This window comes from Scyliorhinus torazame, chromosome 29 (genome assembly GCF_047496885.1).
Source record: "Scyliorhinus torazame isolate Kashiwa2021f chromosome 29, sScyTor2.1, whole genome shotgun sequence".
Taxonomy (NCBI): domain Eukaryota; kingdom Metazoa; phylum Chordata; class Chondrichthyes; order Carcharhiniformes; family Scyliorhinidae; genus Scyliorhinus; species Scyliorhinus torazame.
Genome location: NC_092735.1, coordinates 26,576,688 through 26,599,328, shown reverse-complemented (window position 1 = coordinate 26,599,328; position 22,641 = coordinate 26,576,688).

The window sequence follows — 22,641 nt, the reverse complement described above, 5'->3', positions numbered from 1 at the left end:
CCTGTAAGCGAGTGAACGGGCTGGTGAGACCAAATAATAAAAGCAGAACACCGCGGATGCTGGAATCTGAAACAAAACCAGAAAATATTGAATAAACGCAGCAGGTCTGGCAGCGTCTGTCGCTCGTGTCAGTTAAGGGAGGAGTGTTGGCTAAGATACCAGGAGCGCTCTTTGCTCTTCTTCAAGATCACCTGGACTCTTTAACTGGATCAGACAAGCAGGTCCTTTAACATTCCGTCTGAAGGACAGCACCTCCAGCATGTGAAGCCTTCCCTTATTGCCATGTGGAAGAAGGGCCCAGGTTACGTGCTCATGCCTGACGCCCGTTACCCGCTGTCTCAGAAACAATAGGAACTGCAACTGAGCCAACGCAACCTCGCTTTGCACAATAGACTGTGTGAAATCACAAGCCCACAACCTCAACTTGTTCCTGTTGGTCTCACTTGCGCCTAAGGCTGCAATCATCAGGGACTTCACCCTATTGTTATGAAGCGCAGTAAGTTCTCTGCCAGGGCAATTTGGGAGAACAGAACATATAATGGTATAGCTGAGTGTTTACCATAGGTTAAAGAGGAGGTGGAATTCCACATGCCCATCATTATAGTTCACTGAGAGATTAGTGACTAAGGTATCCTGATTTACTAGACCCAGAATACCATTGAAATCCCAACTATCTTCAATTGTCTGTTCCTCTTATAGTCCTAGATGTTTACAGCATGGAAACAGGCCCTTCGGCCCAGCTTGTCCATGCTGCCCAGTTTCTATCACTAAGCTAGACCCAGTTGCCCGCATTTGGCCCATATCCCTCTATACCCACCCTACCCATGTAACTGTCTGACTGTTTTTTAAAGGAAAAAATCGTACCCGTCTCTACCACTGCCTCTGGCAGCTCGTTCCAGACGCTCACCACCCTCTGTGTGAAGACATTTCCCTTCTGGTCTCTTTTGTATCTCTCCCCTCTCACCTTAAACCTTTGCCTTCTAGACTCCTCTACCTTTGGGAAAAGATGTTGACTATCCATCTTATCTATGCTCCTCATTATTTTATAGAACTCTATAAGTTCACCCCTAAGCCTCCTATGCTCCAGGAAAAAAGTCCCAGCCTATCCAGCCTCTCCTGCACTCTTTCTAGTTGAACAATATCCTTCCTCTAATAGGGTGACCAGCACTGAACACAACATTCCATGTGTGATCTTACCAATGTCTTGTACAACTTCAACAAGACTTCCCAACTCCTGTATTCAATATTCTGACCAATAAAACCTGGCATGCCGAATGCCTTCTTCACCACCCTGTCCACCTGCGACTCCACCTTCAAGGAGCTATGAACCTGTACCCCTAGGTCTCTTTGTTCTGTAACTCTCCCCAACTCCCTACCATTTTGGGAGGTTTTGGAGCGTCTTAATGGAGATGGGGCAGGTAGAGAGAGAGATGGTGAGCGTAGGGAGGGCATTCCAGGGCTTAGGGCCTGGGCAACTGAAAGCTTGACTTCCAATGGTGGATGAAAAGAAAGACTTCCATTTATGCAGCGCCTTTCCTGATCTCAGATTGCCCCGCAGTGTTTTATAATCGACGAAGTACTTTTGAAACGCAGGCCGCGATTCTCCGGCCGTTCGCTGGCGACCGGATCCCGTCGACATTGCACCCCCGCCCGCGGGTTTCCCGGTGGCTCGGGGTGGCGTCAATTCCCACTGACCGCTGCGGGAGCAGAGAATCCCGCCGGCAGCGAACGCCGCGCCGCCTCCCGCTGCCGAGAAGCACGGGGCTGGGAGGCTGGAGAACCCCGCCCCTATGCTCTGTTGCAATTTCGGAAATGTGGTAGCCAATTTGCACAGAGGAAGTTCCCACAAACAGCAATGGGATGAATGACTGGTCAGTCTCTTCCTGCTGCTTTTGGTTAAGGGAAGAATGTTAGCCAGGATACCAGCAGAACTCCCCTGTTATTTCTGGGACCTTTTATATTCATCTGAGCAGATACAGGGCTTCATATTGTTTTTAAGTATTTTAATTGAGATTTTCACATTTCTTTTTATAAATTTAGGGTACCCAATTATTTTTTTCAATTAAGGGGCTATTTATTTACTTATTTTTAATTTAGATTACCCAATTATTTTTTCCAATTAAGGGGCAATTTAGTGTGGCCAATCCACCTACTCTGCACATTTCTGGGTTGTGGGGGCGAAACCCACACAGACACGGGGAGAATGTGCAAACTCCACACGGACAGTGACCCAGAGCCAGGATCGAACCTGGGACCTCAGCGCCGTGAGGCAGCTGTGCTAACCACTAGGCCACCGTGCTGCCCGAATTAAGGGGCAATTTAGCGTGGCCAATCCACCTACCCTGCACATCTTTGGGCTGTGGGGGTGAAACCCATGCAGACACGGAGAGAATGTGCAAACTCCACACGGACAGTGACCCAGGGCCGGGAACGAGCCCGGGTCCTCAGCGCCGTGAGGCAGCTGTGCTAACCACTAGGCCACCGTGCTGCCCCTGAGATTTGCACATTTTTACAAAAATTGCATCAAAACAAACGTAAACGAAACGCATTAATGTATAACAGCTACAGCACAAAACAAAAGTCATTGCAAACATAGGAACAAATAGAACCAAATGACTCAGGGACAATGTCCCCAGCATGTTCCCTCCACGGATACAAGCCCCGTCTGTACCAAAACAGGATACAGGCAGCAGCACAGACCCACATCATGCCCATTGCTTCATTAAAAAATAATAGCGGGAAGATAAACATCCCGAGAATCCCTGAGCTAAAGGGGGAATTACACTGATACCCACAATGCAGGGCCAGGGCAGAGCAGACAACTGTTACATAACTGTGAGACGACAAGGAGCGGACCGGGCGTCAAAAGTCCAAGAAAATCTCAGACCATAAACCTCAATTCCAGAGTCTGCCATAGAAAGATCAGAGAAGAACAAGGAGCAAAGAACAAAGACCCGAGCTACCAAACCCCCCTCCACTGGATCCCAGTAATATGTCCCGAAAGAGGACAACAGGATATTACCAGGCCCAAGGTCAAGAAGGGGTCTGTGCGGAGTTTGCATGGTCTCCCCATGTCCTCGGTTTCGTCCCACAGTCCAAAGATGTGGAAGTTAGGTGGATTGGCCATAATAAGTTACCCCTTCGTGTCCATAGATGTTCAGGTTACGTGGGGTTATGAGGATAGGGTGGGTGAGTGGCCCAGGTGGGGTGCTTTTCTGGAGCGTCTGTGCAGACTCAATGGGCCGAATGGCCTCCTTCTGCACAGTCTGGATTCTATGGAATTTTATGGTTGGAGAGGGGGAACCCCACCCCAGAGAGACATATACATCAGGGAAATCCCCAAAAGGGGGTGTGCCCTGGGAGGCAGGGCCAGTCCACCTCACCAACACCACCAGGAAACCCACCCCAACAACAAGGACCACTCAGAACGACAGGATTAGGGCAACCATAAGACAAGACATCCAATAGGCCTGCATCAAATTGTCCATAACGCTGAGACCGGCCATCTTGCATCACGGCAGTCAGCAGGGAAAAAAACAGTGCAAAGTGAGGGACAGATCGGAAGCAACATCTCCGGGGTCTCTCTGAAAAAAGAAGATTAGAGAGAAAGTACAAGAACTCTCAGAACTAATCACTCGGATAACAAGATATCTCAGGCTATCCTCCGACGTATTGCACTCAGATGATAACCAGCCAACTAAACCACAAGGGGGCCCTCTCCTACTCCGAGGAGGAGAGGAACAAGGATAACTATTCGGCACAACGCTCGGACAATCCTAAAATCATCATCCATCCAGGTGCAGATCCAGCCACACCGGGCTCCCTTGCGGACTTCACAAGAAGGAATACCCTGAACCCTGGGAACAACAGGATACGGACCATGGTGGCAGGCCTGGCCTAGCCCAGCACCGTCACAGAAAAAAACAACCCAGGAGAACTTGACCCCTAAGGGCCTCCACACCGCACTGACCCCTACGCCCCTCCGAGGTTGCACAAACTCATCCCCGTACGGGCCAAAGCACTCCTCCTACTTCAGACCAAGAAAGGATATACAACTGGGCCCGAGCCAATGGGAAACCCCAGCCCCAAGGAAGAAGAACCGTCAAGACACCCATCTCATGGGTGCCTTGGGAGGGGGGTCGGCCCTCCCGCACCGACACCCAGAGACCCCCAGCTACCCACCAGGCCAAGCCAGTGCCAAACCCAACACCACACACTGAGATTGGAGAACATAGACATAGACATAGACATAGATGTTACAGTGCAGAAGGAGGCCATTCGGCCCATCGAGTATGCACCGGCTCTTGGAAAGAGCACCCTACCAAAGCCCACACCTCCACCCTATCCCCATAACCCAGTAACCCCACCCAAAACTAAGGGCAATTTTGGACACTAAGGGCAATTTAGCATGGCCAATCCACCTAACCTGCACATCTTTTGACTGTGGGAGGAACCGGAGCACCCGGAGGAAACCCACGCAGACACGGGGAGAATGCGCAGACTCCACACAGACAGTGACCCAAGCCGGGAATTATACCTGGGACCCTGGAGCTGTGAAGCAATTGTGCTAACCACTATGCTACCATGCTGCCCTCACAGTTGAGAAGAGGAACACCGGGGAGTGGACCCCTAGCGTTGTCGTATATCGGATGCTCAGGCCCACCTTCAAACTCTGTAGACCCCCGACAGAAATGAAAACAATGAAAGAGGGAGACCCATTTCAGGAGAAAAGACCGACTCGGCCCAAGGGACGAGGCAAAGAAAACCTAGTCCTCATCAGGGTAACATACAGTCTGCCCAGGCCTCAAAAGGACGAGGCACTAAAGCAAAGTTTTTAAAAAAACGTTAAACAAAACTCCAAAATAGATTTGCTCTGACTGGGGAGGGGGGGGGGGGGGCGGGGGGAGGCCTTTCTCAAGCACGGCAACTAATCCTACCAATCTAACCCTCCACTACACACCCCTCGCTGACTCAGCCGATCTCCCCTCTTGTTAGGATGGTGCAGTGATTTTCAAAGTGGGGGTCGCGAACCGCAGATGGGTCATGGGGTCACCAAAAGGTCACCAAAACGATCCCCAAAGGTCGCCTGGCCACTTTTTCCGTTTTCTCTCCAGGTAAATTCACACTGCAGTACAGCGCATGACCACACGAGGCTGATGTAGAGGCCTGTGCCGTGGACATCCTTGTCTCTCTGGGCCACAGTGTAGTTGGGCAGTTTGCAGTCAGAGACCTGTAACGTTCTCCTGCTACTGTGTTCAGCGTCAGGATCTGTGTTATTTATTGAGTTCAGTGTGTCACTAACAAGCCCCGTGCGTCTTTTATTGTTCACTCGGTTAACTCGGACAAACAGCCTCCTCTGCCCCGACAAGCCCCTATGTCCACTCCTTCCACTTCCCAATTGTCTCTCCACGACAGGGCTCTTGTCCTTCAAGTATGATTCTTTTTTCATCACCACCCCTGCTGCTATTCCGCACCCCCCCCCCCCGCCCCCGCTCCGTCCCCCCCAGATACTTGTCCCCAAGCATTCGTCTCTGCTGTGTGGCGATATGGACTCCATCAGCTGAATCGGATCCTGTACAGCAAGGACCTCTGCATCTACCTTTATCGGGACTTCAATTGTTCGCCAAAGATGCCGTTAGCTGGCGACTAAACTACGCTCATGTATACAGGAGCCGGTGAAATGTTGCAGGTGTATGGAATGGAATGCGCCTGCACGTTTTGCATGTTGGTCAGCTCAGTAGTGCCCAGCATTGTGTTTTTTTAGCATGTTTTCAGTCTGTTACATGTTCACCCGGGAAACGGTGCTGACAGGCGTCCAGGGACATTCTGTCTGACCGTGTTTTTCGTTCCGGACTCCTGTTTCTGAAGTGGAATTTTCGAGTTTAATTTCCTATCCAAGGTCGTGTTCGGTTTCGAACGAGTGAACATGAAGCTGTTAAAACGGTGCAGTATTGAGCCTGTTAATCATTTCAGCGCTTACGGGCAGTTCTCCAAGTGCTAACAATAGGCGTGAAGATATGAAATAATCCTGAGTCACGCCCTTTATCGAGGTGTCAGGGTGGAGCCGTCGTTTGAGGTGAAAAAACAGCTCAAGTTGCAATTTTACATTGAATGATACAGAAGTGCCAACAATGAGTGTGACGTTTTTAAAAGTAACTGTGAAGAATTTTTTGTGAATGTCACGTGGGTCGCGAGAGTCGGCCATTCTGTAAATGTGGGTCGCCTGAAGAAACATTTGAAAAACACTGGAATAGTTGACCAGACCCCAACCTTTGTTCTGATATCGGACGAGAATCCTAAACAATTTTTCATTTGTAAACCTGTGAGGAAATGACATTTCACCCCAGGACTGACCAATAGGTATCTTTTATGTTAAAACAAACTTTAATTTTAACATTGAATTAACCATATTGACATCAAAGAAAATAGATTTACAATTATCAGTTAAACAGTTCTTAAATAAAAGGAAAAACTTTAACTGATGCCCTACAACTTCACTATAAATATTCCAACCAAGTTACCCCAATCCAGTTCAAATGCCACTTATAAATAAAGTTAACAAAACAGGCTTACTTGCTTATCTGTGCAGACTTTTGGAGACAGAGTGCCTTTTCAGGAACAACCTGAAAATTCTTCTGTTTTGTCAGACTCTTCTGCTCAACCTAACAACATTGGCAAAACTGCAAACTATAGACAGACCTGGCTCCTCCCATTAATTACATCACCTGTATCCCAATAAGATGTCCCATGACCTGCTTAGCTAGGACTAAATACAATCCTTCAAATTACCTATACTCTAGGGAACAATCCAAAATATAAACATTATTCCATTAGCCCATTGTCTATAACCTAGTAAGTGGTTGAAATGAATGGTTATCTCACCTTTTACGACACCTTAATTGCAGATTTAGTAGACACACTGCCAGAGTTTTTAATGGCATTACTGCCACAAGTATGAAATATAATATATAATATTTAGTACATTCATCACACTCTAAATGAGACGGGGGGACAACAAAAAGCACCTCCGTCCCTCCACTTCAAGGATCATCAGACAATATAATGATTTCATATATTTAGGATAAAGACTGTGCACAAGTCCCAGATTCAATATAATAATAATACTATAATAATCTTTATTGTCACAAGTAGGCTCACATTAACACTGCTGTGAAGTTACTGTGAAAATCTCCTAGTTGCCACACTCCGGCGCCTGTTCGGGTACACAGAGGGAGAATTCAGAATGTCCAATTCACCTAACAGCACGTCTTTCGGGACTTGTGGGAGGAAACCGGAGCGCCCGGAGGAAACCCACGCAGACACGGGGAGAACGTGCAGACTCCTCACAGACAGTGACCCAAGCCGTGAATTAAACCTGGGACCCTGTAGCTGTGAAGCAACAGTGCTGACCACTGTGCTACCGTGCCATCCATTAGACTTATGCTTCCAGATTTTTATTGAATTCAAATCTCACTATCTGCTATGGTGGTATTTGAACCCTGAGCTACAAGTAGTGAGAGGATGACGTATTCCACATATCTGCACTTGAAACCTGTGCTGGTTTGTGTTCAATAAGAGTCTGGAACGTATAGGGTTAATGTGCAACTCCATACAGTACCAACCACATAGTGATGTCAGAGAACATATGATCCGTACCTAGGGGTCAGTCCAGTGTTGGACTGAGCTGTGTGCACAAGCGAGCACGGAAACAGATCCTAACTTGAACCCTTTTCTGGGAATATACACATAGGGGGCGATTCTCCGATATTGAGGCCAAGTGTTCGCGCCGTCGGTCGCGTTTCACGACGGTGCAAACGGGGCTTGGACGCGTCCCATTCTGGCCCCCCACAGGGGCCAACACGGCACTGGAGCGGTTCACGCTGCTCCAGCGTCCTTACCGCCGCGCCAACCCGCGCATGCGCAGTTGGGGCAGCCCAATCCTGCGCATGCGCGGGGAACGTCTTACGCTCGCCGGCCCCTCACCAACATTCTGTTGTTCTGGGACCGCGCGCAGAAGGAGGTAGGCCCGGGCGGGGAGAGGCCGGCCCGCCGATCGGGGGCCAGACCCCATCGGAGGCCACCCTGGTGAAGGAGCCCCCCCCCCCCCCCACCGCAGGCTGCCCCCCCAGCGTTCCCGCAGAGTTCCCGCTGGCAGCGGCCATGGGTGGACGGCGCTGGCGGGAAACTTTCGTGCCGTAGCGGCAGCTCGGCCCACCTGGCCGGAGAATCGCCGCCCGCCGGTTCTCCGAGCGGCCCGGTGCGAATCGCGCGCCGCTGGTTTCCGGGGGGTGGGGGAATCGCGTGCGGGGATCGGGGGTGGCGCCCCGGCGATTCTCCCACCCGGCGTGGGGGAGAGAATAGTGCCCCAAGTTTGTGCAGAAAATAACTACATTTAGTTAACCTACTTAAGACTACAAAGACTTTATTTAGACCTACTGAACAGTATCTGAAAGCCCAGAACAGTTTGCGATGGTAGTTATGCTGTTTTACATGAGCATATCGAGAGGATTTGAACCTAAAAATAAAAATCATGAGGTCTTTTAAAAATCCAGTTTTTCCTTCGATAGTTGCATCCACAAATAAGGCTCTTGTGGAACATAAGCTGAAGTCTCGACCAGTTGGGCCAAATGGCCTGTTCCTGTGCGGTAAATTCTCTCTCTGTTGCCTTTCACATAATATTACATCGGTGATCCTCAGACCATTACGTGAAAAATTGCACTGTTGGATTTTCCGAAGCGTAAAACAAAGCCAGAGTAAGAAATAACTTTGGAAAGCATGTTCCTATATGTTATAATAACTGAAGGATATGGGTACAAAAGTGTTCTCAGTTTTGGCTTTTTTTACATTCCTGGGAAACTCGGATTTTTATTTCTTCTTACCAGAATGTTTCCCTTCTTTCTTCCGAGTGCTTGTATTTCGAAAAGTGTGCTATCTGCGCTTTCATGGTAACTCCACAACCCAGTGTAGAAATGGGTCAAACGGGTCAGAAATTCTCTCAGTTTCATTGCCGCTCTGTGCTGAGTTACCTGATCGTAGACAGGAGATATCATATAAGATGTTATAAACAGCTCTGCGTACAAAGGTGCGCTGTATCAGGTAATACAGTAGAACTACCAATTCCCCCTCCTCCAATTTAACGCATTGAGTTCTGCTCATGCTCGCCACCTTCTGGCACTTAATTGTATGAACCTGGCTCATAAGTATCAGCAAGCTATTCACCAATAGCAGCATCGCACATCAGCGCTGTTTCGTCCTCGCCAGTGAGCATTCGCCCGCTGGAATCGCTAACCAGGCAGCAATCAGCAGGCTGGTTGACTTTACCACCCCCACCAGCACCCCCTTCTCAGGGACGGATTCAACCTAAGGTGGATGTTGAAGATGGCACCTTCACGGCCTGTGTAGCACTGCCCTTAGTGACCCACCAGCGTTGCCAAGGCTTCTTCGCGACCTCCACCGCCTACAAGGTCAAGGGCAACAGTCGCACGGGAATACCACCACCACCGCACTCCCCTCCAGGTGGTGCCATGCCAACCCGGACATATATCACCATTTCGTCTCCGCCACTGGGTCAAAATCCTGGAATTTCCGAACAGAACTATGGGTGTACTTACACCGGGGAGTCTTTTTAGCCTCACTGGGTCACTTGTGGTAGTATTTGCCCTGATGGTATGTTAGGCTCCTGCCTCTACCAGGCTAGACTTGAAATTGAGCCTTTATCAACAGAGCCATTTTGTTGCACCAATCTAAAACACATTAATTGGGGCCTTCATGCATTCTTTGCATTTTCTGGGAGGAACTTTTTAATCCGTCAGATGAAATGTGTAATTTCACACCTCGTCCAGCTGTTTGGATCTGTTACCAATGTGCCACGTTGCTCATGACAAGCTGCACACCCAACAGAGGTGGCGATCCGAGCGTACGGCAAGTGGAAGAACCTAAATCACAAGCTCAGCAACGCCAAGACATTCCTCCTCACAGGCAGAAGAGCAACGAGAGCAGATGGCAACGGCGGGAACGAGACAAACAAACAGATACACTGAAAGAGGCAACGGCTTGTGGGGGGTGGGTGGGGGGGGGGGGGGGGGCTGCGGAGGGAGATGGAAGAATACTGGGAGACTTGGTGATTCTAGTGAACAGGCTGTGGGCGGCGCAGATAGGGGGGAGTAAAAGAGACCGGCAGAGGCACGCGGAGCATTTGTTAACAGATGAAAAGGGACAAAGTAGGTGTGCATACAGGGCAAAATCTAACACCCACTCCTCTGGCGAATTTGGTGGTGGGGGGGGGGGATATTTAATCAGGAGGGAGGATAGGGATCCCACCACTTTCCTGCCTCTGCCCCAATTAAGTTAGTGGAGGGTGTGGTGATATGCATCACTGTATATACAGAAGGGGTTAATGTAAATACACTACAACTAAGTAATCACTAGAGGGAGCACCAGAGATGTGATGACATGCAGACATACAGCCAATGGGTCATTACAACAGGACACAACCAATGGATAATCAGGACACCCAGAGGTGGCATTAACACAAGGGGGGCACTTCACAACACATATAAAAGGACAGGGCACACTTGCTCTGCCTCTTTCCACAGACAGACATCTAGAGAGTACATCAGGATTGATCAACAGCATCACACCCAGCACTTAGAGCAGGCTGGTAAAGATCGACTGAGTTACTACAGTTAGATTAGCAGAGAGTCAAACTCATTTAAGAACTGTGTTAATAGTTCAATAAACACGTTGAACTCATTTCATAGTCTGGAGCTTCCTTTGTCAAAGCATACATCAAGGAAGCAGCTTATGCTACACGAAGCAGCATAACACAACAGAGGGAGGCTTCTGTATGGCCTTCTCACCTTGCCACCAGTTGGATTTGGGTTTGATTGCATTTGATTTATCGTTACGTGTACTGAGATACAGTGAAAAGTACTGTTCTGTACGCAGTCCAGACAGATCGTTCCATACATGAGATGTAAGAAGAGGATCTATCGGAGAGAGCTCGCAGAGAGGCGCCATGTTCCGATGCCATCTTGGGTCCTAAGGCCCTTAAGTAGGCAATTAATGCTCGCTTAAGGCGTCTCACCCCACTGCTGCAGGTATTCATTCTGGCAGTCCGGGACTTGCCATGATGGAAGCATGTTGGGGTTGTTTGCAGGCTTCCAGGCCATGGGGGGGGAGGTTATGGAGATGGGAGGTATCCCTCATTCATCGCACTCAGTGCCTGATTGAGGAACCGAGCTTTGGGAAGGAGGGGCTCTTGGAAAGCCATTCCTGATCCTGCCGCTGATGCCCCTTTCCTCTGAACCCCCCCCCCCCCTCCCCCCTGCTCCCATGATCCTCTCCCACCATAAGTCATCTGTGGCCCGGCTCCAGCACCGATCCTGTGTCTCAGGTCGGTGCATTACCGGCAGCCGCCATCGCCTCCTCAGTGGCGTTGCTGAGCAATGAAGCTCTGCCGGCCTCGGATTGGTCAGCAGCTCTCAGTGGGTAGGGCGCGATTGGCACTTAATGTGTCAGGCTTTCCCAAAAAGATGTGATGTAGGGCTCCCGCCAGCAAGACCCCCTATCGAGTCCGAGAGGGTGTCAAGAGCTCGGGGGAGGGGGGGGCATTTAAAAATGGCGACCGATCTCTTCCTACACTGACAAGCTCAAGTGAGGTAAGTAGGGCAGGGGGGGGGGGGCGTTCCTGACCGAGGCCTATATGTTTTCCAATTAAGGAGCAATTTAGCGAGGCCAATCCACCTACCCTGCACATCTTTGGGTTGTGGGGGTGAGACTAACGCAGACGCGGGGAGAATGTGCAAACTCCACCCGGACAGTGTCCCGGGGCCGGGATCGAACCTAGGTTCTCGGCGTCTTAGGCAGCTGTGCTAACCACTGTGCCACCATGTCACACCCGACAGACAGATAAAGATAGGATGAAAAGCCGCAAAAGTTGTTGGAATCAAAAGCTTTAAAGATCGTCTGCTACCAATGGAGTCTCTGGAACTCACTTCCTCAAAAGGCAGTTTGAGCAGAGTCTTTGAGTATTTTTAAGGCGGAGCTGGATAGATTTTGATTAACAAGGGGGGGGTGAAAGGCTATCGGGAGGGAGGCAGGAATGTGGGGTTGAGGTTACAATCAGATCAGCCATGATCCTATTAAATGGTGGAGTAGGCTCGCGTGGCCTCCTCCAGCTCAATGGGAGGGCTGATGAGAGTATTGGTACGAATGTGTAAAGCTTCCCGTAAAATGTACTGCTTAATAATGATAATAATATTTATTAGTGTCCCAAGTAGGTTTACATTAACACTGCAATGAAGTTACTGTGAAAAGCCCCTCGTCGCCACATTCCGGCGCCTGTTTGGGCACACTGAGGGAGAATTCAGAATGTCCAATTCACCCAACAAGCACGTCTTTCGGGATTTGTGGGAGGAAACCGGAGCGCCTGAAGGAAACCCCCGCAGACACAGGAGAACGTGCAGACTCCACATAGACAGTGACCCAAGCTGGTGAATAGCTTACTGATACTTATGTGCAACCGTGCCACCCGCTTAACGCACACATCTTAGAACATAGAACATACAGCGCAGAAGGAGGCCATTCGGCCCATCGAGTATGCACCGACCCACTTAAGCCGTCACTTGCACCCCATCCCCGTAACCCAATAACCCCGCCTAACCTTTTTAGTCACGAAGGCAATTTAGCATGGCCAATCCACCTAACCTGCACATCTTTGGACTGTGGGGGGAAACCGGAGCGTCCGGAGGAAACCCGCGCAGACGCGGGGAGAACGTGCAGACTCCGCACAGACAGTGACCCAAGCCAGGAATCGAACCTGGGACCCTGGCGCTGTGAAGCCACAGTGCTAACCACTGTGCTACCGTACTGCCCTACCTCCTTTTGTTAGCTCGGCTTGTCAATATTTTGTCTGATTATACGTCGAGGGATGTTTCCTGCTCCTTCTGGCTCCGCAAAAAGGGGAAGCAAAAAAATGTGGACCTACCTTTCCATGAGCAGCCGACAGCGGCAATTTACTGACTGCTGGTTCGGACACCATTGACCTGGGAAAGATTCAGCTGGGCCTGTATGGCCCAGTTGATGCCAACTGAGGGGTTAGGACAGAGTGGCTGGGGAGAAACTGTTCCCGCTGGTGGAAGGATCGAGAACGAAAGGGGCACGGATTTGAGGTAATTGGCGAAAGAAGCAATGGAGACCCGAGGAAGGACCCCCCAGCGAGTGGTTAGGATCTGGGATGCACCGCCTGAGAGTGTGGGGGAGGCGGGTTCAAGCGAGGTTTTCGAGAGGGATCTGGATTATGATCTGCAAATGAATCAGGTGTCGGGTCACGGGGAGAAGGCTGGGGAGAGGCCATAAGACCATAAGACCATAAGACCATAAGACATAGGAGCGGAAGTAAGGCCATTCGGCCCATCGGGTCCACTCCGCCATTCAATCACTGGGTGCATTGCTCTCTCGGAGAGACAGCACAGGCACGGAGGGGCTGAATGTCCTCCTTCTGTGCTGTAAGAGTTTGTGATTCTGTGGAATCACAAGCATCGTGGAAAATGATTTCTCCCCTTGTCATATTTATGAGCCCTCCGGAGGACCAGGCGATAGACCACTTGCCAAATTTGGCAGAGAAATGGAATGGCCCCACCCCTTTCTCCCAGCTACCCGCTTTGAAAAGTGACCCGAGGAGGTGACTATTTGGTTACTGGAAAGATACCTGTTTATTTTTAGATTGACAGCTGTTGGTTTGGAACATTAAGGGAGATACCGGCCACACGTTATGTGGAGCTGGGACGAATGTACACCTCAAACTAACATGGAACCGACCAGACTACAGCCAATCTGACAGACACTGGAGTGGAGTCAATGAGGAACCTATGCCGTTTTACAGCCTATCTATCTTACTGAACTCCCCATGACCCATGGCACTCCCTATCCCTGTAATCTCCTCCAGCCCAAAACACTCTGAGATACATGCGCTCCTCCAATGTTGGCCTCTTGAACATCCCCGATTTTCATCGCTGCACCACTGGCGGCCTTGTCTTCAGCTGCCTGGGCGCCCAAACTTTGTCATTCCCTCCGTTAAACCTCTCCGCCTCTCTCTCCCCCTTTGAGGCTGACCGCTTTCATCAAGCTTTGGACCTCCTGTCCTTAATATCTCCTTATGTGTCTCGCTTAGGGATCTGTCAGGTTTCTGTGGGAGGTCTCGAGACTTTTATCACATTGGAGGCGCTTTAATAAATAACCTTGTTGTTGCTGTTATTTGCAGGGGGTGCTGGGGGGGGGGGAATGATAATCCACATTTGCTTGCACTGCAATGGTGCTTTATTTTAGCTTTCACCCAGAGCTTAGGAGGAAGGAATTCAACATTCAATTGTCTCCTCCCCCATCTCCTCCATCCCCGCCATTTTTTCCCAGAGCAATTTTTCCCGAGGGGGGGTGATGTGTTCTGATTCTACCTGTACCTCACTGTGACCCAAGCAGTATGGATTAGTATGCCATTCTATTTTAATAATCTTTATTGTCACAAGTAGGCTTACATTGACACTGCAATGAAGTTACTGTGACAATCCCCTAGTCGCCACATTCCGGCGCCTGTTCGGGTACACGGAGGGAGAATTCAGAATATCCAGTTCACCTAACAAGCACGACTTTCGGGACTTGTGGGAGGAAACCGGAGCACCCAGAGGAAACCCGCGCAGACACGGGGAGAACGTGCAGACTCCGCACAGTGACCCAAGCCGGGACATGAACCTGGGGCCAGGTGCGCTGAAGCAACAGTGCTAACCACTGTGCTACCGTGCCACCCTATACCATGGGAGGCATCACAGCCGAGCCCAAACATGTCCTGTCCGCACGCAATGTCCATATACTCACATTTTCTAAGGGGGGGGGGGGAATTGTCAGACAGCGTGAGCTCCGGCTGATTATCCCTCTCTCTGGCTCAGAGATGCTCGGCTAATTATTGGGTCGTCAGGGCCAACCATGGGACCGGTTGCCCTCCCTGAGGGCTGAGACTGGGACCCTCCTGACGTGAAGGGTTCAGTTTCACACAAGTTAATGCATTTACTGACTGAGGTTCGACCAAGATCACTAAAACAGACGATCTGGACATTGCCACATTGCTATTTGTGGGATCTTGCTATACGAGATTGGCTGTCCAGTCTCCTACATTTCAGTTCTTGATTGACTGAGGCCACAAATCTTGCCGTGTAAATGCAAGTCTTTTTTTTGTAAGACTGCGTGAATCATAGAATTTACAGTGCAGAAGGAGGCCATTTGGCCCATCGAGTCTGCACCTGCCCTTGGGAAAGAGCACCCCATTTAAGCCCACACTTCCAACCTATCCCCGTAACCCAGTAATCCCACCTAACCGTTTTGGACACTAAGTGCAATTTATCGTGGCCAATCCACCTAACCAGCACATTTTGGACTGTCGGAAGGAACCGGAGCACCCGGAGTAAACCCACGCAGACACGGGGAGAACATGCAGACTCCGCACAGACAGTGACCCAGCGGGAAATCGAACCTGGGACCCTGGCGCTGTGAAGCCACAGTGCTAGCCACAGTGCTAGCCACTTGTGCTACTGTGCAGACTCGATGGGCGAAAGACCTCCTTTTGCACTGCAGGGATTCTGTGGAAAGTTTAAACCGCACTGTAGCAGTTTCAGAAATTCAGCTTCAAGCATTTAAGTGTGCTCAAATCCGTCACATTTTCATAAAATCCCAACGGGGTATAAAAGTTTACGGAGACGACCTCCTCAAAAGTGTTTGAAGGATTGAATAGGTTGGTGGACCTTTTTCAGTTCTCTGCCAAAGGTAGATTCGACCCACATTGTCGGGGCCTCCACCACAGGTAGAGCAAGAATGCGGATTACAGATCCACCCCAGCCGGAATGGGGATCGAACGCCATGCATCAATCCGATCCACGTCATCCATCCGAACAGCTGAGCCAGTCGTAACTCCCCGCCCCACTCAAGGAACCGGAGATTCACTTCTTCCTTGCATGTTGTAACCTGGAGCAACGAATAGTGATGACAGGGGCTCCGACTCATTTTCCTTCACATGGTTGACCAGGAATCTCTCCCATTCTGACTGCTTGATGTTGACGTGTGTTGGAAGTAATTGCAGGATGACCCTCAACGTCCGCTTCAGTGAAGAATCATATTGGACTCGAAAAGTTCACTCTTATTTCCTCCCTCCGCAGATACTGCCCGACCAGCTGAGTTTCTTTCCCAGCGCTTCCCGGTTTTCTTTCAGAGTGCCAGCATCCATAAGGTTTTGCTTTTATTGATAAGCAACTTGGTTGGCCGCATTATGAACACACCTTCAGTGAGGTAGATGGGCAGAAACTATTTAGCCTGGTGGTAGGAATCGAGAATGAGCGCATATCTTAAAATTAGAGCTAAAGACATTTAGGAGTGAATCGGGAAACAGCTTTGAAAACAAGGGGGAGCAAAAATCCGGAATTCTCCCTCTTCCAAAGGATGGGAATGTTTGGGGAGCAATTGGAGAGCTCAAGACAGATTTCTAGATGTTTGTTAAACAAGAGCAGCCAACTGAAGACTCATGGGGTGGGATTCTTCGGTCCGCCAGCCGCGTTTTCCTGCCCCGCGCGCCGCCGCCGGCAGCGGGATTCTCCGTTCCCACAGCCGGCCAATGGGGTTTCCCATTGTGGCCACCCCACGCCACCGGAAAACCCGCGAGCATGGGTGCGCTGCCTGCAGACTGGACGATCCTCCCAACAGAGAATTCCGCTGATGATCTCCTTGGATGGGAACAGGTTCGAGGGCCCAAATGGCCTTCTCCATTTCCTATGTTCCCAGTGTTAACAGTTGTTAGTTTATGATGGAGGAATAATTCAGCAACTTGTATTTTACCTTCAGCAAGTTTATTCTGCGTCCAACTCAGCAGAGCTGCAAACTCCATGGTTGGGATTCTCTGAAACGGTGGCTAAGTGTTGACGCTGGCGTAAACACCGGAGCTACCGTCAATGGGCCCCTTGGCCCAGTGATTCATTTACCTGAAGGGGGCCAGCAGGGCAGCGGAGTGCTCCGCACAGCTCCGACTGCCGATACGGGGGCCCTGCACTTTTGGCCGCAGGTCCGCGCATGCGTGCGACGGCCACGGCGGCGGCCCCGCGCGACATGGTGGACCCACACAGCAAGCCCCCCCCCCCCCCCCCAGATCGCGTGCACCTGCCAATCGGAACTGGCCGTCTTGGAGGACCCACACCCCCTCGCCGGTGACGGATCCCCCCGTCCGCCACCAGGGCGGCCGCGGCAGCAGCCACTCCGAGTGCCCACCGGGTGGTTTCATGTTAGAACCATGCCGGCGGGAACCCAGCCAGCTGCCGGCGGAGAATCGCCGCACGGGCCTCTTTCAATGGCCCCCGAACGGCGCCGCGTCCACCGCGCTCGCGCGACTGGCCCCGAGAATCGCGTGAAGGCGTGGGCCCCATTCTCCGCCCCCGAGCCGAGGCTACTCCGGCTCGGAGAATCCCGGCCCATATACTGACCCAACCACAACGGTCCCAGCTGTGCCCATTTATGTACTCTTTTGTGGGGTGAGTCAATAACCATGACCTAATAAGGCAATTAACTTGACAATGTAACTTGTCACAGCGCGCACTTGTTGATACATTGACACCTGTTTTGTTGTGTGGATGGGGTCTGGATGAATGTTTTGGGGATTATCTATTCTCTCAAAGTACGCTGCTCAAGTTGGTAGATGCCCCAAATCACGACTGTTCATTTACGGCGAGTATTTACTTGTTTGGGCCTCCACACGTGATTGGGGCTTTTCCTCGTTCCCAGATCTCTCTTACGTCTCGGTCCTGTGATCTGACATCATTATTAGAACAGCCTCATGTTTGCCTCCGATGGGCAGCACGGTGGCGCAGTGGGTTAGCCCTGTAGCCTCACGGCGCCGAGGTCCCAGGTTCGATCCCGGCCCTGGGTCATTGTCCGCGTGGAGTTTGGACATTCTCCCCGTGTTTGTGTGGGTTTCGCCCCCACAACCCAAAGATGTGCAGGGTAAGTGGATTGGCCACGCTAAATTGCCCCTTAATTGGGAAAAAAGGAATTGGGTACTCTAAATTTAAAGAAAAAATAAATAAATGTTTGCCTCCGATGTTAACCCTTTACTCGACAGAGACAGATACTCAGAATAAAATACTGAACCTTATGGGAGAGGGGTGTCCGAGAGGGAGGTCGAGGAGAGGGTGGTCCGAAGCCCAATACCCATTTTGTGGTGAATTTCCTAACTGCAGACAGGGCCTACAATTGGTTGCTCTGCCTTTCGGTTAGGGGTAATAGTCAATCATAGAATCATAAAATTTACAGTGCAGAAGGAGGCCATTCAGCCCATCGAGTCTGCACCGGCTCTTGGAAAGAGCACCCTACCCAAGGTCAACACCTCCACCCTATCCCCATAACGCAGTAACCCCACCCAACACTAAGGGCAATTTTGGACACTAAGGGCAATTTATCATGGCCAATCCACCTAACCTGCACATCTTTGGACTGTGGGAGGAAACTGGAGCACCCGGAGGAAACCCACGCACACACGGGGAGGATGTGCAGACTCCGCACAGACAGTGACCCAAGCCGGAATTGAACCTGGGAACCTGTAGCTGTGAAGCAATTGTGCTATCCACAATGCTACCGTGCTGCCCCTGGGCCTCCTCTGGGCCCCCTGCTGGCTCTCTATCCACTGGTGAAATATTTTGTGTAGGATCACTCTCCGGGCTCAGAAATGAAGAGTGCTCACCGAGCAAAGGCACTGGTTTACTAACTATAGTAAGAATTTCAGAAAGAGGAGCAGAGGTCAACCATTTGGAACCTGCTCTACAGATCTATGCAATCGGAATTGATCTGCCTGAGCCCAATCTCACCTTCCTGCAATATCACCACGTCCCTGACTTTATCCCTCAAAAATCTATCACTCTCTAAACCATTGATTGCAGCTCGTAATAATAATAATAATCTTCATTATAGACTTTCATGGAATTTACAGTGCTGAAGGAGGCCATTCGGCCCATCAGGTCTGTCTGCACGGCCCTTGGAAAGAGCACCCTACCCAAGCCCACACTTCCACCCTATCCCCGTAACCCTGCAACCCCACTGAACCTTTTTTTTGGACACTAAGGGCGATTTAGCATGACCAATCCACCTAACCCGCACATCTTTGGACTGTGTGAGGAAACCGGAGCACCCGGAGGGAACCCACGCAGACACGGGGAGAACCTGCAGACTCCGCGCAGACAGTGATCCAAGCAGGAATCGAACCTGGGATCCTGGAGCTGTGAAGCAACTGTGCTAACCACTATGCTACCGTGCTGCCCATTAGTGTCACAAGTAGGCTTACATTACCACTGCTATGACGTTACTGTGAAAATCTCCTAGTCGCCACATTGTGGCTCCTGGTCGGGTACACACAGGGAGAATTCAGAATGTCTAATTCACCTAACAAGGGCAGCATGGTGGCGCAGTGGTTAGCCCTGCTGCCTCATGGTGCCAAGGTCCCAGGTTCGATCCCGGCTCTGGGTCACTGCCTTGTGGAGTTTGCACATTCTCCCCGTGTTTGTGTGTGTTTCGCCCCCACAACCCAAAAGATGTGCAGGCTAGGTGGATGGGCCATGCTAAATTGCCCCTTAGTTGGAAAAAAAATGAATTAGGTACTCTAAATTTTTTAATTTTTTTAATTCACCTAACAAGCATGTGTGCGTGGGTTTCCTCCGGGTGCTCCGGTTTCCTCCCACAGTCCAAAGATGTGCAGGTTAGGTGGATTGGCCATGCTAAATTGCCCTTAGTGTCCAAAATTGCCCTTTGTGTTGGGTGGGATTACTGGGTTATGGGGATGGGGTAGAGGTGTTGACCTTGGGTAGGGTGCTCTTTCCAAGAGCCGGTGCAGACTCGATGGGCCGAATGGCCTCCTTCTGCTCTGTAAATTCTATGAAGCATGTCTTTCGGGACTTGTGGTAGGAAACCAGAGGAAACGGAGGGAACCCACGCAGACACGGGGAGAACCTGCAGACTCCGCACAGACAGTGATCCAAGCAGGAATCGAACCTGGGACCCTGGAGCTGTGAAGCAACGTGCTAAGTACTGGGCTACCATGGTTTCTGTGTGGGTTTCCTCCCACAAGTCCCAAAAGACGTGCTGGTAGGTACCCTGCTCATCTTTGGGATGTAGGGATGAAACCCACGCAGATACGGGGAGAATATGCAAACTCCACACGGACAGTGACCCAGGGCCAGGATTTGAACCTGGGTCCTCAGCGCCGTAGTCCCAGTGCTAACCACTGCGCCACGTGCCGCCCCATCACAGGTAGGCTTACATTAACACTGAAATGAAGTTTCTGTGAAATGATTCTCTGGATCATTAGTCAAGGTTACTGGTCCAGTGAAGTAACCCCAATTGCCACTGTGCTATAGTTCTGCAGCTATCCCAAGGCTGCCCGTCACCTTTGGAAAGGATGTTCATCGATTATTAACATGGCCACTAGGTGGAGCATCAAGTGTTGCATTGACTTCAATTCAAACGCACTTCAGTCTGATAGTCAGTGTGGCGAGACAGATCTGCCAAGCGTCCTGCTTGACGAAGTCTGTAGGGAGATTATTAGGCACAGAAACAGGCCATTCGGCCCAACCAGCCCATGCCAGCATTTATGCTCCGCTCAAGCCTCCTCCAATTTGTCCTCATCCGCACCTACCATCAATTCCTCGTTTCCCTCAAATCCTCATCTGGTTTCCCCTTAAGTTTATCTAAACTATTCACTTCAACCACTCGCTGTGGTAGCGCGTTCCATCCTGTCCCCACTCTCTGGCTAAAGAAGTTTCTTCTGGATTACCGACTGGGTTTTTTGGTGCACTATCTTACGTTGACGGCCTCTAGTTATGCTCTTTCCCATTAGGAAGAAACTTTCTCTGTATAATAATAATCTTTATTGTCACAAGTCGGCTTACATTAACACTGCAATGAAGTTACTGTGCAAAGCCCCGAGTCACCACATTCAGGCGCCTGTTCAGGTACACCGAGGGAGAATTCAGAATGTCCAATTCACCGAACAGCACATCTTATTGGATCTTATTCCCAAGCTGGGAATCGAACCTGAGACTCTGGCGCTGTGAAGCAACAGTTCTAACCACTGTGCTACCATGTCGCCCATGGTAGCCACTCGATCAAAACCTTTCAACATTTTAAAGACCTCTATTACGTCACCCATCGACCTTCGCTTTTTCGCCCAACATCAGTGATAGGGAGGATATTGGAACCACTGCTGGAGAGAATAGAAGAACATCTAGAAATCTATAACGAGTGAAGAAGGTACTTATTACATCGTATATCTCCGCCATTCTGTGTCAACGCAACGTTATTACAATGACTTAGTCCTGCCTTTAGATTTTTCCCTGCCTGGTTGATGCTCCGCAACCACAAAGCTGAAAAATAACTCTTCTTATTCAGAGCTTCCATCTTACTCAGGAGGCTTTGGGCCAATCCATATCCAACAACCTGCTCTCAAAACTCTGCTTACATTATGACAGCTGTCACAAATGGCAGCACAGTGGCTGAGACAATCCAGAACATTCTAAAACAATCATCAACATTCTAAATTAAGACGGAATCTGAACAGAATTTGGCAAAGTGTCAGCTGGTGTGCCTCTCTCGCAGTTGCACAGACTAGTTTTCTCCCCAGGTCTTGCGCCTCTTGGAGGAAACAAATGGCCGTGGTTTACGCCATCACTCTGGTGGGGTGGAGCCTCATAGAGCCGGTGTCCGGCACCACAGGGATTGGGGCGGCATCTTTAAAGGGCGCCCGGATTAGCACTGCAGCCTAACGGACCTCAGCCCCCATCACACAGCTTTCAGAGGCTCCCCCCTCACCCTCCCCCTCCCCCCCCAGACAATCCTCACCGGCACCCCCCCCCGACATTGAACACCCCCCCCCCACCAACAGCGAGGGGATATAGCCGCCACTCTCTCCCCTCCACCACATTATCTGCTCCCATAGAATCAGAGAATCCCTACAGTGCAGAAGGAGGCCATTTGGCCCATCGAGTCTGCACCGACTCTCTGGGAAAGAGCACCCCACCCAGGCCCTGCCGCATACCCCTAACCCCACCTAACCTTTTAGTTTTGGACACTAAGGGGCAATTTAGCATGGCCAATCCACCTGACCTGCACATCTTTGGACTGTGGGAGGAAACCAGAGCACCCGGAGGAAACCCACGCACACACGGGGAGAATGTGCAGACTCCACACAGACAGTCACCCGTGGCCGGTGTGGTGATGTGCATCAATGTAAATACATGTGGGCTAGCTAGACACTAGAGGGAGCACCGGAGACATCACTCACACACACTCAACCAATAGATCAGTTAGATAGGACATGACCAATGGACATTCACGATACACGCAGAGGTGACACGACCACAGGGGGGCATTACACCAACCCATATATAAAGGTCACCACACACAGGATCTGCCTCTTTCCAGTGGAGACAGTCAGTGAGTAGAGACACAGGGTTGATTCAATATCACTCCCACCACGTGGATTGCAGCAACTGGTTAGTCAGTCTGGGTAGCTATAGTAGGATTAGCAGTAGTGTCGAACCCGAGTAACAGAAGTGCAAATAGTTTAAT